General features: G+C 40.1%; 2 pseudogenes; both read right to left on the minus strand.

Moving 5' to 3' along the window:
- Positions 1–255: 255 nt before the first annotated feature.
- Positions 256–3,981, minus strand: LOC119914242 (annotated as a pseudogene).
- Positions 3,982–8,979: 4,998 nt separating this feature from the next.
- Positions 8,980–15,070, minus strand: LOC119914243 (annotated as a pseudogene).
- Between the last annotated feature and the right edge of the window lie 369 nt (positions 15,071–15,439).

The following is a 15,439-nucleotide window of genomic DNA, read 5'->3' on the forward strand; positions in this document are numbered from 1 at the left end:
TGTCAGTGTTTCTCTTTTATGTTTGGAGTTTCTGGATTAATATTCCTGCTGTAGATGTTGAAGCTTGAGCTCATTTTAACCCCTTTATATCCTGTTGGGTAGTTTTAATCTACGGCAATGCATCATGGTCTATAAGATCATGAGGTCCTGCTACTTTTGCTTAAGTAAATGTTATCTGAGTACTTCTTCCATTACTGCTAGTAACTAAAGCTGTCCGATAAATGTAGTGGTGTAAAAACACAATATTTGCCCCTGAGGTGTGGAGGAGTAGAAGTGTAAAGTTGCATCAAATGGAAACACAAGTTATCTCATAGCGCTCTTCACAGAGTCGGTCTAGGCCGTATTCTTTTTAATATTATTTACCCAACAGTTCCCACCATGAGGAAGCACTTGGCCACTCAGGCAAGGAAAAACTCCCTTTTAGGAAGTAGAAACCTTGAGCAAATACTTTGAATTTGTACTTTGTACTGAGTTAAATTCCTCCACAATATGCAGAATATTCCAGTGGACGTTTCCTTGATGACTTTTTCTACGGGAAACTCAGTTCCTCTGGAGATCACAGACTTCTGGCTCATCGTCAGCTAACTTATCTTTTCTCTTCCATCTGCATTCCTGATGCTTATTATTGCTTTCATACATTCAGATGCAGTCAGGCACACTCGCGTGCAACAGTCTAACTGATGGAAGGTGTCCGTGTTCTGACATTATCAGCGCCAACCAGTGACGTGGCTGAGAGCCGCTGGGCCTTCGCTGTCTTTCCCCGGCTCTGCGAACGGGAACACTTCACGGGTCAGTCGGGTCAGGAGGCAGGGCATCTCTTTCTTCCCTCCCACGTCGCGGCCTTTGGCCTGGAAGGTGTAGGCCACCCTGTGGGAGAGGCGGGTCACGAGGCGAGTCAGCTCCAGGTTGCGATTCCCTTCCTCCTCTAGTAAGTTGCAGAAAGTCTGGATGAAGACGGATCCGAGTGGGTTCATGAAAGCTGCGTAACCTGAGGAGAGTACGGAGGGAAGAGGATCTATTTCATAATCCTCTGGTTCATTTCACACTGTTTGTTAGTAGAGGTTACACGACTTCAGATGCTGTAATGAAAGTCGCGGTGACCTTAACATCATTAATAAAATCACAGGAGAAGGGAATGCTTTGCAACAAGCTACAATCTGTATTCACAACATGTAATGCATGTGCTGACAGACAGCTCATTCACACCTACGCATACAGATACAAGTAAAAACAAAAGCCTCAGCAGCAACAATTTATGCAACAGTAACACAACTAGTGATACAACTTCCGTTTAAGTGCAAAGAAGATAGACTAACAAATCAAACCTCATGCAAGATCCAACCCGTGAACCTACTCGTTACTGTCCTGCTCAGTCACAGGTTTTGCTGTCCGATCCTGGTTTGCGTGCAAACAGATAAGGGCATCGATGTGGTCTGGATGAAAGCTCGTCCCGGGGTGGTATTCCCAGGCAGGGATGGCCAAGTAGGTTTTGCATGGCATAGTCAAATGAGAATATTTGTCCTGCTTTCCTCCCACTTTCGTAGTGTGGCCCAAAAAGTTGCACAAAATCCTGCTCAAGCTTGTCTTTTTTCTCAGTTACTGGCCCACTCATCAAAGGTGACCTTGTTTTTGACATCCTCACCCAGGGTGAAAATGAATAACCAAGATGAGTGTGCATGACACTTGTGCTTTTGTTGTACTTCAGTACAGCAGTACAGGTTTTCATCTTTAGTGATGTGTTTCCACACACATGATGCACTGCTGCTGGTTTACCGCACTGACCCATGAGGCTCCTCACCTGTAGTTGAAGCGTCCATGTTTTAAATGTCATAATCACATGATCAGACAGGATCATGTGATTATGACTGCTATGTTCATACCTTCTTCTTTTACACTTCAGTGCTTGTTTAACAAATTAATCACTGGTTAAAAAATGTTGTAATGTACTGGGGGACGGTCAAGAGAAACTCTGTTAATGGGACGCCTTGTTGGATTCCTATTTTGATTTATTTTATTGATGTTGATGTGCAGAACAAAGCACTGTGAAGGTGTCGCTTTGTCCTCTGGGTAATTGTATTAGTTGTGTCTCTTCATAAACTGGACGGACAGGAGTTTACCTGGTGGTGTGGCGTACATCACTGCTGTATCTGTGGGAACAGAGAGATGGTGCGAAACGCTGCACTCTGTGGTGTCACCGGCCGAATCCACCTCCACACCGTTATCCAGACCGTCTCCCCGACACGCCTGCAGAAAAATCAACATAATGATGAGGATTTGTAACCGATAGATGAACAAACTTAACTTGCAATCACGCTGATATGCAAGATATGTCAATAGGTACACAACACTGTTAGCATTCATGCAAATGTGGTAGAAGTATTCAGTATTACTTTGCTTAAAAAATACTCCTTCACCATCCCTTCAGGGATTTGAACCTTTGTTTCAATGACAAAAGTACAAAGAAAAGATTTTCTAATAGTTTTACTGACCAGCCTGATTATATTTTGTAAATATAAACAAAGTTAGAGCTTCATGTCTGCAACACACTCAACAAAAGTTGGGACAGAGTTAAAATAAGATTTAAAAAGCGCACAAAATACACGAATATAGCCACTTCTTGTACTTCTTGAAACAGTTGTGACTTAGACACAGTCTGCCGCTGCATACAGAAATGCAACCTGACACTGTATTACACAAGGAGGAAGCCATGTACATCAGTTGTGTGCAGAAACAGAGTTTGTGGAACGGTGTGCTGTGGTCACATGAGTCCACATTTCAGCTTGTCTTCGGGAAAACCGGACGTCAAGTTCTCTGTGCCAAAGAGGAAAAAAGACCATCCACGTAGTTATCAGCAAAAGGTGCAACAGCCAGCATCTGTGATGGTATGGGCTGCATCAGTGCCCACGGCATGGGTGAGATGCATGTGTGTGAAGGAATCATGATGCAGAGGCATATATTGGGATTTTAGAGAGACATCAAGGTGACATCTCTTGCCGGGACAGCCATGCTTATTTCAGGAAAATGCCAGGCCTCATTTTGCACAGGCTACAACAGCGTGGCTGTGTGTGTGCTTGATTTGTCTCCTCATGAAAATGTATGGCGCATCGTGAAGAGGAGGATCAGACAAGGGCGACCACAGACTGAAGTTTTGCATCAATCGAGAATGGACAAAAATTCTTATTGCAAAACTGGCACAAGTAGAATCTCCACTTCCCCAACGATTAGAAAGAAAAGGAAAGGTGATATAACACCTTGGTAAAACACACATATGTACTAACTTTTGTTGAGCGTGTTGCAGAAATTAGTTCATATTTACAAATTTGCGCTGGTCAAATCTTTTCTTTGTACTTTTGTCAGTTAAATAAATGTACATGTTGTTTTTATTGCATTTAAGTATCCCGACTTTTCTGAAAATGGGGTTTGAAGTAATATTGTCTTGTAAGTAAGTATTTGCAGTATTTGCAGCTGGTAAAGGTGGAGCTAACTACTTTGTCTACTGCAGGCTAAATTATCGATAATAATACATCATCATTTAGAAGTACATTTATATTTTGTAATAGTAACTAAAGCTGTAGTAAAATGTACAATATTTCCCCCTGAGATGTAGTGGAGTATAGCTTATAGCATAAAAATACCCAGGTGAAGTATCTCAAAACACCTGACCACTGCTGATGTGCAAAAATCTGTCTCCACTACTAAGAAGGAAATGATGAACTTGATATTAACATCTTTATCACTGTCAGTGTGTGTTGGTGAAAAACAAAGACTTGTTTCCTGCTGCTGCCTCTGTACCTGTATGAGGAAGACTTTGGCCTTTTTCTCCATCCGTTTGTTGTCAAAATATCTGTAGATACGAGCCAGTCGGACGGGTTTACCATCAACCCCGAACACGTAGCCCTCCTCTCCATGAGATGATAAGACTGCCAGAAAGCAGTCCTTCAGCCAGCTCTCTGCAGCACAAACACACGACGCTTTTATAAGTCACGGAAATATGAAATGTATGCATGGCACGGTACATCAGGCGTGCATGCACTGACGTGACGTCCGTTAAAGTCAACAGGTGAAAGAACATTCAGTCAACTATGTATTACTGGTTGAGAGAAGTATGTTGCACAAACTGATAAAAAAAAAGGGTTACAGATCACACTTCAAAAATCCTCTGCAGGAACTACTGGTCAGACAACGAAGTGTCTTCACTGCGAGTGAATCCACATTCTGCACTCATTTCACAGAGAGAAGTTATTCCATGAACCTTAAGAAGGCTCTGGCCACATGAGGCCGGGCATTGTCCTGCACCAGGAGGAACTTGGGGCCCACTGCACCAGCAAAACGGCTCTGATGAAGGATATCTTCAGAAACCTCGAGTGGGAATCACACAACTATCAAGCAACCAATACATAACTAGGCAATAAATAAATTTAAAATAAAACAAAATAAGGTGATAAAAATAACCAACGATAAAATATAACCACATTAACTTGTACTTCTGAGACAGAGGGGGAATAGGTATGGAAGTTTTTCTGGGACCAAAATAAAAATGCTATTTTCTAGCATTTCAATTTTAATTTTAAACCTAAAAAGAACATGATGACATGGAAATGGAAATGCAATACAACGGGGGAGCTTATGTCCACTTTAGAGCAGGTTAAGTCTTTGAATTTTAAATGTCAAATGCTGTTTCCATTTTAATTTTCATAAGGTCTTAGAATGCCCACACAAGTGATGAAAATTGGATCATTGCATTTGAATTTTTTTTACTCACTTCACACATGTGGAAAATAATAATATGAATGGATGAATAATGGTTATTGCTATTGTGGAATTATATTTTAATTTTCAAGTTTCCATTACCATTTGAATTAAGTCCCAGAAAAACTTCCATAGCTTGAATCAGCCAGAACTGACCATTTTCAAAGTCCTAACCTTATTTCAATGTGAAAGGTCATTCAAAGCCATGCCTGCGGCATTTCCGCACACTTGAAAATTGGCTTGCAATCGACTTTTGTTTTTAAGGTTAAGTGACCAAATAAAAACGAAACAAATGAAAATCTAAGAACAGATTTAATAAAACAAGATGATATTGATATGAATGATATTTTCACCTACTAATACTAAAGTCCCAACTCTTTCTATTAACACACTGCAAGATGAAGCCATTGAACTTGGTGCTTATAAATACTTGGGTATCTGGCTGGACAAAGGTTTTACCTTTAAAAACCACATTAAAACACTTGCTACAAAACTTTACCCTGGCATTTTTATATAGATTGCTTTTTTAGGACTACACGGGAAAAAATGGTTGCAGGATTATTCCTGTCTCAGCTAGATTACGGTGATATCATCTATCAATTTGCATGTCCATCTACTCTGTCAAAGCTTGACCCTTGACCCTCCTGGCCGTCACTCAAACTGCGCAGGATGCTACATTGGTACATTTTTATTTATAAAGCTATTTTAGGTCTTTTGTCTTATATCTGTTTAAAGTTTGTTCATATGCAAAGTACATATAATTTAAGATCTAGTGGTGGACGACTTTGTAAGGTACCAAGAATGAGGACAGAAGCAGGAAAAAGGAGTCTGTCTTACTGTGGCCCTACGTCCTGGAATGAACTCCAGTCTAAGATTAAGATTGGTGCGCTAATTTTCTTAGCTGCTTTTAAAAAACGAATATCTGACATTCTGACAGACATATGCACTTGTTTTTAACGGTAGGTAGATCTCTACATTTAGTCTTTCTAATTTTGTTTGTATTACATATTTTGTACTCATTGTATTTTTGTCTATGTAAATATCTTGTAAACTTTGTGTAAATTTGTATTGTATTTGTTTTTACGTGTATTGTTTTTCAACTCACAGTTGAAAAACTGTGTTTTATTTGTGCTATCCAGGAATCCCTTGTAAAAGAGTGTCTCAATGGGACATTTCCTGTTTAAATAAAGGTTTATATTTATACATATATACATATATACATATATACATATATATATACATATATATATATATATATATATATATATATATATATATATATATATACACTAGGTCGATCCAGTGGAGGAAAAAAGATAGGACACAATTTGTCTTCACACGTTGCTACTTTCTAGTTGAAAAAAAAATCCATCGGCCAACCAATCAAACCAGGGTCAATGTTGTAGATTCTCTTGAGCTTAGATGCTAAAATGTGGTGCTGGATACAAGTTAAAGCAGAGGAAAAATCAATAAAAACTAGTCGTGCAAAAGCTTTTGCGACCTCAACGTGTTCATCAACATCGCATCATCTACGGCTCTGCCAGACCTGCAAGCAATCTGGAACGTGTCCAAGTTTGCTTGCACTGTGTTCAGAAGTACTTATTAATTCATAATAAGGGAGGTGTGTGCCACAGGCCTGTAGACATGAAGTGACATTGGAGCGTCCTTCTAAAGAAAAAGGAACCCAATGGAGGTGCAGTGATAAATTAAAAGTTTTTAAGAACACGACCTCGGACGCCATCGGGGCCGGGACATTTCCTTTATGACTTGGAAATGTTTCAGGACCTTCCTCTTATTAATGATGACATGACATTTTTAAAAACAGACTGCTACTCACTAAAATCACGGGCGTTAAAATGATAACTAAAACTGTTGAGTTCCTTGGAAAGGTTAAGTTCAGTCTGACCACTAAGGCACTAACCCCATCAAAGATTTAAGACATTTACATTTATTCATTCAGCTGATGCTTTTATCCAAAGCGACTTACAATTGCTATACATGTCAGAGGTCGCACGCCTCTGGGACAATTACGAGTTAAGTGTCTTTCTCGGGGACACAATGGTGTCTCACAGTGGATTCAACCCTGGGTCTCTCACACCAAAGGCATGTGTCTTATCCACTGCACCATCACCACCCCCCATCATGTGTGGCGTAAATGACCAGCGCTGAACATTTAAGGTTTTTTTAACCTGTTGTAGTAGTATTCTGTACTGATTGACATCCCCTATATTAAAATGATTGTTTTGCAGGATAATTGAGTGTTTGACAGATTTGGAGACCCACGGTTTTCAGTTTGGATAGATGGAAACTGATTTTTGGGGGATGTTAAATCCTCACAAAAGGTTAAATAAGCAGACACTGTCTTTGTGAGTTAATCCAAGTCCGTACAGACATTATTTTAACAATAGCAGTCATGGACACACTTTGTTCCAGTTTGTTCCTCTTCCGGACCAGTTTGTAAGACACCATTTTATGGTCGGACGTACTAAGTAGAGCTCTACGAAGGGATCTGTAAGCTCCCTTGACTGATACAAACACACATCTAAACATCTTAAGTGTTGTGTTGGACGAGTCACCTAACACCTAACGGTAAAATCCTCACAAAGACTTTCCTGGTTTGCAGTGATTAAAGTCGCCCATGACAAAGTTTGGCGCGTCCGGATCCCTTGTAGCTGTTTTACTATTGTCTGAGTTGCAATATCAACATTATCCTTGGGGAATATAAACAAGCATAATAAGGTATCTGTTTGAATTCCCTTGATGTTGGGTGAACACACTGTCTCCCTAACGACTACTTTCTCTGTTGAGGCAAAAGGGTACCCCAAAAACCCTTGACTTCCAGAGAAGAATAAGGGACTTGTTCTTTGAGCCATATTTCCATCTGAGCAAGGAGTCAAGCGCTGTTATATTCTGCCAGGAATCTGACATTTGCTCGAAGCTCATCCACTTTGTTGCGGAGTGATTGCACTTCAGCCAGGCCCACCGTGGGAAGAGGTATCCATCGGTGGCCCTGTCCCCGGTCTGCCTCTTTTCCTCTCCCCCGTTGGTTTGGCTGAACATCTTTGGTTCCCCACAAGTCGGACGATCTCCGCAGGAAAAAGTGAAGAGGGATCCACTCGGTTAAAAAAAGTTTGCAATAACAAAATCAATTGTGACAAAGAGTAAAACAGAACAAACTTTGATTAGAAATCACAGCAGACCACAGAACTGCGGCTACTTGTCACCATTACCAGCACCTCACTGAGGACAACAGCCGTCAGGGTACCGTTGGGTTCTGTGCAACCCTCCGAGGATATGCCTCCCCAGACCATCACTGACCCACCGACAAACTGGTCACGCTGGATGTGCTCAGTGGGAACCTGCTCTCATCTGTGAAAAGAACAGGGCACCAATGGCGAACCTGCCAATTCTGGTGTTCTCTGCCAAATGCCAATCAAGCTCCACGGCGCTGTTCTAATGAGTAATTTTACTTTTGCTACTTACACGTTGAATTTAAAACAGTAAATATGCACTTTTACTAGTATAACAGTTAAGCAGGACTTGTGACAAGTACTTGCACCCAGTGGTAAGTAAAACACCTGAGTATTTCTTGTGTCACGGGTGGGACATTGGATAAGACACATGCCTTTGGTCAGGTTCAATTCCCATGCGACACGTCCACCAATGTGTCCCTGAGCAAGACACTTAACCCTTAGTTGCTCCAGAGGCGTGCGACCTCTGACCTCTTTTGGCAATTGTAAGTCACTTTGGATAAAGGCAGAAGCTTAATGAGTAAATGTTAAACTTATATAAACTCACTAATCTCCAATCAGAGAGTCGTGGCCACAATTCGTCTGGTTGCCGGCTGTTTTGCATGTGTAAACGAGCCTCTCCAGCTTGGAGACACCAAAGTTTGGCGAGAGGCCCATCAGAGCTGCTCCGGTACAGAGAGAGCGCCATTCGGTCTGAAAAACAGAGGAGGAAACGACCACTTTACAACAGTAAAACACACACACACAAGACTGGAAGGGGGGATAGAATAGAAATAAAATGGGGTAATAATTATTTGTATATCATCATCTTAAATCATAGCACATATTTACCTGTAGCTCTATTTTGAGGAATACTCTGCTGGCTTTAAACGAGGCTACAATCCTGTAAACTGTGAAATAAAAATATGCAGGCCCAGTATTTGTGCAAAGTGCAAATAGATATGTTCTGAAAAATAACTTTACAACAAGGAACGTTAAATAAATGAAACTTTGAGAGAGGTTTATTTGCACAATAAGAAAACATACAATGCAATGTAAATATAGAAGAAACAAATGTGCATTGCCAACATCTTTTTTACATTTTTCCATTATGGGGAACAAACAAAAGTGCAGTGAGTTTTCTTTCTGCTGTCATGTTGTGCTGCTCCAATAAAAAGAAATAGTTCAAACTTTAGATTCTTTAATAACATACAGCAAATTAAATAAAGCTTCACTTTTCACATTTAAATATATGGTAATCTTTTACAGAGGTGGACGAAGTATTCAGGTCCTTACTAATGTCCTGCATTCAAAGTATTATAAGCGACGTTTAATTCAAGTATCAAAGTAAAAGTACTCACAGTGCAGTAAAATGTTCCTGTCAGTGTTTGTTTTATATCTGATGTTTCTGGATTAATATTCCTGCTGCATTCGTGTGTATGTTGCATTTTACAGATGTAGATTTTTAAGTTTGAGCTCATTTTAAATTTTATCTACAGCAATGCATCATGGTCTATAAGGTCATCATGTTTGTTACGTCTCTGTTTTCAGCTTTGTGACGATGAATTTTCCAGCTGATCCAAAGGAGGTTTAAATACTTTATTTAGCACAAGTGCTCACCTCATCTGGAGCTTTCACTGGATAAAAAGGGGATGAAATTATTGTAATCTGAGAAGTAACTAGAATACAGTGGTACATTTACTCAATTAATGTACTTGAGTACACTGAGTATTTCCATTTTATCCAACTTTACACTCTACCATTGGTACTCCACTACATTTATCTGACCAGATTATTAATACAAAATGTTCATCAACTAATTAATGATAATGTAATTTATGGATAAAGCTACCCAGCAGCATATTAAGTAGTCAAATCAGCTCCACCTTTACCAGCAGAAATATTAGTGATGAACACATTCATGCTTCACTAATTAGTATTATCCAATAATATCTATTATTCTAAAATGGGTCATTCTGCATAATGGGTACTTTTACTGTTGGTACTTGAAGTATATTTTGATGCTAATACTTGAAGTAAAAAGTACAATATTTGCCCCTGAGGTGTGGAGGAGTAGAAGAGTAAAGTTGCATCAAATGGAAACACAAGTCGGTCTAGGCCGTATTCTTTTTAATATTATTTACCCAACAGTTCCCACCATGAGGAAGCACTTGGCCACTCAGGCAAGGAAAAACTCCCTTTTAGGAGGTAGAAACCTTGAGCAAATACTTTGAATTTGTACTTTGTACTGAGTTAAATTCCTCCACAATATGCAGAATATTCCAGTGGACGTTTCCTTGATGACTTTTTCTACGGGAAGTCAGACTCAGTTCCTCTGGAGATCACAGACTTCTGGTTCATCGTCAGCTAACTTATCTTTTCTCTTCCATCTGCATTCCTGATGCTTATTATTGCTTTCATACATTCAGATGCAGTCAGGCACACTCGCGTGCAACAGTCTAACTGATGGAAGGTGTCCGTGTTCTGACATTATCAGCGCCAACCAGTGACGTGGCTGAGAGCCGCTGGGCCTCGCTGTCGTCCCCCGGCTCAGCGAACGGGAACACTTCACGGGTCAGTCGGGTCAGGAGGCAGGGCATCTCTTTCTTCCCTCCCACGTCGCGGCCTTTGGCCTGGAAGGTGTAGGCCACCCTGTGGGAGAGGCGGGTCACGAGGCGAGTCAGCTCCAGGTTGCGATTCCCTTCCTCCTCTAGTAAGTTGCAGAAAGTCTGGATGAAGACGGATCCGAGTGGGTTCATGAAAGCTGCGTAACCTGAGGAGAGTACAGAGGGAAGAGGATTTAAACAGAGATCACGATCTAGTTCAAATTCCACCTGACAGGTGTTTATATCACAGTGTTTGTAGACTACTGTACTTAAGTAGGTACTTGTACTTTACCTGCGTATTATTTTTGCATAAAACATATGAAGAGTTCAAATACAATATAAAAAAAAATGATAGTTTGTTATAAATTAAAATGACAGATTATACAAGTGGTTTACTTTACTAAAGAAGGTACTTGCCCATCATTTTGTACTTCCACTCCACTACATCGCAGAGAGAAATATTGTTTTTTTACATATAAAACATATGAAGAGTTAAATTTAAAATGACAGTTTATATTTGTATAATAATAATCTTTATCTATAAAGCACTTTTAAAAACCGTGTTACAAAGTGCTTTCACCAGAGCAAAGACAATAAAACACATATAAAACAGATTAACACCTTAACTTGTTTTTTACTAGTGTATTGTATACATCCATTCTGTACTTCCACTCCACTACGTCTCAGAGGGAAACGTTGCACTTTCTGCTTTGCTGTATTTATATGACACCATTAGTTACTTGATCATTTACAGATGACATTTTATGCATATAAAACATTTGAAAAATTTTATTAAAATAACGTTTTAAGTGCAGCTGAAACAATTAGTCGTCTGACAGAAAATGAGTTACCACTGTTTTGCACTGCGAAGGTGTCACGTTGGGTAACAGACTATGTTTTACTTGTGTCTGTTTTAAAACAGGAGCAGAACCTGGACGGACAGGAGTTTACCTGGTGGTGTGGCGTACATCACTGCTGTATCTGTGGGAACAGAGAGATGGTGCGAAACGCTGCACTCTGTGGTGTCACCGGCCGAATCCACCTCCACACCGTTATCCAGACCGTCTCCCCGACACGCCTGCAGAGACGGCAACAAGACCTCAGAGATCAGGAAGAAAGATATATAAATATGTACACAACACTATCAGCTGTCGACTGATCTTGATATTAATCTTACTTGATGTGCAGATGTGGTAGAAGTATTCAGTATTTTACTTTTACTTACAATACCACAGTATAAAAATTCACTATTACAGGCAACAGTCCTGCATTTAAACTCTTATTTAAAGCTGGGATAGGTAACCCCCTGCCTTCAGGCCTCCCTCTATAGCCAGAGCAGGTGGGTCTGCTTATTACAGTCCTGTGACAGCCTCAGATACTTTTTGTGTCAGAGCATTTCATTCATTGATTTCTGTCAGGATGTATTTCAACAAATATAACAAAAATGCTTCTGAAATAAATGGCATAACCCAGCTTTCAGTAGAAGTACAGTAAGTATTTGCAGTATTTGCAGCTAAATTGTGGAGTGGAGCTAACGACTTTTTATCCTGCTGGGTAGCTTTATCGATAATAATGCATCATAATTTATTAGTTATTTATATTTTGTATTAATTATGTTAATCTGCAAAGTAACTAAAGCTGCAGTAAAATAGTAGTGCAGCACAAGTATAAAGTAGCATCAAATGGAAACACCCAAATGAAGTACCTGAAAAGTGTACTTGTACTTGAGTAAATGTGCTATTTAGCCTTCACTCCCGAGCTGCTGATGTAGAGAAATCTGTCTCCACTACTAAAAGTAAAATGATGATATAAACATTCCTTATCAGTGTTAAAAACCTGTTTCCTCCTGCTGTACCTGTATGAGGAACACTTTGGCCTTTTTCTCCATACAATTGTTGTCAAAATATTTGAAGATACGAGCCAGTCGGACGGGTTCCCCATCAGCTCCGAACACGCAGCCCTCCTCGCCGTGAGACGACAAGACGGTCAGAAAACAGTCCTTCACCGGCCGGCGGCTCTCTGCAGCACAAACGCATAACGAGACACATGCTCATCAAACAAACACACAATTAACTCTTAGTCACCGATCTTTATTAGTCACCATGCAGAGAGACATGGAATTATGGAAATATGAAATGGTATGAATGGAGCAGCACATCAGGCATGCATGCATCAGTTAAAGTCAACAGGTGAAAGAACATTCAGTCTTAACTACAGTATGTATTTGCTGGCGTTGTCCTGGGGAGTGCCCTGATGAAAGATGTTACTCATCAAAATTAAGGAGTCACATCCTCTGCACGAACTGCTGGTTGGACAACAAAGTCTCTTCTGTCAGACGGCCTCTGTAGGAAGTCATTTGTGCCCACTGCAATTAAAATATACATTGACTCCCATCCGGGCAGGAAGAGGAGACTTATTTCTTTTGAATGATTATGCACATCCTTCGCCGTCCTACACTCATTTGCACAGATACAGTCGGGGAGAAAAGTTGTTTTTACTCTACATATAGTAGTGAAGACTTTTATATGAATATGTATTTAGAATAAAATACCTTAAATAACTATTTATTGTCCCAGAGGGGAAATGTGTCTTGGGCACAGTGCTACAATCTGGTCATAACAAAAAAAACATTATAAACTCTACATAAGATCAACAGGACACCTTAAGACCTGAGAGAATATTTGATTGTTCATGCAATACGACATCTTAAAGTGCTGCTGCATTTATTAGACTTTGCTCGTTTTGTACTAGGATTTAGTTTAAGAGTTCAGCAGCTAATATTTGTAAATGTGTTAATTTTTTTTTTACCTACCTCATGCATGTTTTGTGTACTCTCGTCTTTGTTTACCACTCAAACGCAGTTAAAATTCACATTAAATGTGACTTATTTCCTCACAGCAGTCCTGTTATGTTTGTAGTTCTTCTAAGACAGATAAATGCCTCCATCGGAACTTGATTACGTGACCGACTGTGACAACAGTTTTATCTCTTAGTGATAAGCAGCTATAAAACCGTACATGAACTTTCAGCCTGTTTGATATCTGGGTGCGTATCCTGATGTTAAACACACAATCTGTTCTTTTTCTGTAAACATAAAGGCAGAATGACAGTAAAGGAAAAAAAGTACTTGCTAACAGTGAGGCGAGAGTGAATGGTTCCTCATGAAAGACGTTCTGGGTTCTCTGACAACAGCTCAGTCAGCTTGACACATAAAAAGGTACAACCTGGTTCAAGGTTCACTGACACTTCAGGTCGGTTCTACTTTCATTCCCCTGTCAGTAGAATCTAAAGGAGGTTCTGGGGTCTTTGGAGCGGTTCAAGGATGTTGTTTAGGAGGTTGTAGTGGTCACTGAGGAGGTTCTAGGGGTCCTTTTAAAAGCTTTTAGTTGTCGTTGAGGAGCTCCTATGGGGGTCGTTTAGGAGTTTTTAGTGGTCACTGAAGAGGTTCTCCATTGCTTTAGGAGATTGAGCCATTGAGGAGGTTCTAGGGGGCCTACAGGATGTTCTAGGACTTCTTTAAGAGGTTGTTGTGGTCACTGAGAAGGTTTAAAACATCCTTTAGATAAATGAGAAGAGGTTCTAACGTTCATTGAGGGTGTTGTTGGGGTCCTTTTAAGAGGTTCTAGTGGTCATTGAGAAGGTTCTACAGTACTTTAGGAGTTCTGATGCCATTGATGAGGTTCTATTGCACATTTAGGAGGTTTTTGTGGTCTCTGAGTCATTTAGTAGGTTTTAGTGATTATTGATGAGGTTCTAGGGTTCCTTTAAGTTTTCTTAGTAGGCATTATAATAATCTAGCAGTCCTTTAAGGAGGTTCTAGTGGGAATTTAAGAAGTTCTGGAGGTAGTTCAGGAGGTGTCAGTGGTCAATGAGGAGGTTGTATAGTATTTTCTTTAATAAAACGCACATCTTCCAGATCAGAGTTTTTACTTCTGTGTGGAGCTCAGGAGGAGAAGCAGATATTTAAAAAGACTGATGGATCCAATAAATGAATAAATAAAGTAAAAGCATGAGTCCTCTGCACAGTTATGAATGTTCCTACATGGTATTTATTGTGTGTATTTGTGTGCAAAGACAATACGGATATCATAATAAACAGTTAAACATGCATAGAAATTAAATTACTATACAGAGAAACTGAATGACAGAGTGCGTGTTGTGTGTCACCTTTCTGAAACAGCTTGTAGATTTCGTCACCGCTGAGGTCGGTGTGGATATCCACCTTGAAGCCCAGTTTGCTGAGGGTCCGGTGGAGTCTCTTGGCGTCCCTCTCGGCTCCAGACCTCCTCTCAGATCCACCCCAGGGTCAAACCTTGCCACAGACACCAACACTGCCCTGTTACACTCCCCCCGATCTGATCTTTCAGTCCTTTCCATGGCAGCATGGTTTCTCCAAAGACTTCAATAAATGAATGGAAACGCTTCTTTTTTGAGTCTCTTGTATCTCTGAATGTGCCTAACAGACCTGTTGCACTTCACTCCAGTTAAAGCAGTCAAACAGTTTTATCTATACCTCCAGTCACACCTGTCTGGCCATATATGGACTTTCCTGTTCAGGCTTTAACTGGAAGAACGATCACGAGTGTTTAGGTAACACAGTGTCACGCAACTTTTCATGTGCTGGGAAATCTACACAGTGCAATCATGTCAAGTGTTTCAACGCTCGTCAAACGCCCACCATGCTTACACTGGAATTATGTGTAAGTCTATTAATTTGCTTGAATAAAAGAGTCCAGTGTACGCATGTTTGAGGGAGTTGTTCGTGTGTCAATATGTCAATAAAAGAAAGTAAATTATTCTTTTACTGACACATTTATTTGTAAGTGAATTGTTGTTCTTTGAGGTCATGTTGAA

The sequence above is a fragment of the Micropterus salmoides genome, unplaced genomic scaffold, assembly GCF_014851395.1.
Source record: "Micropterus salmoides isolate LMB-PRFRI ecotype aquatic unplaced genomic scaffold, ASM1485139v1 Ms_hic_scaffold_20, whole genome shotgun sequence".
In the NCBI taxonomy this organism is placed as follows: Eukaryota; Metazoa; Chordata; class Actinopteri; order Centrarchiformes; family Centrarchidae; genus Micropterus; species Micropterus salmoides.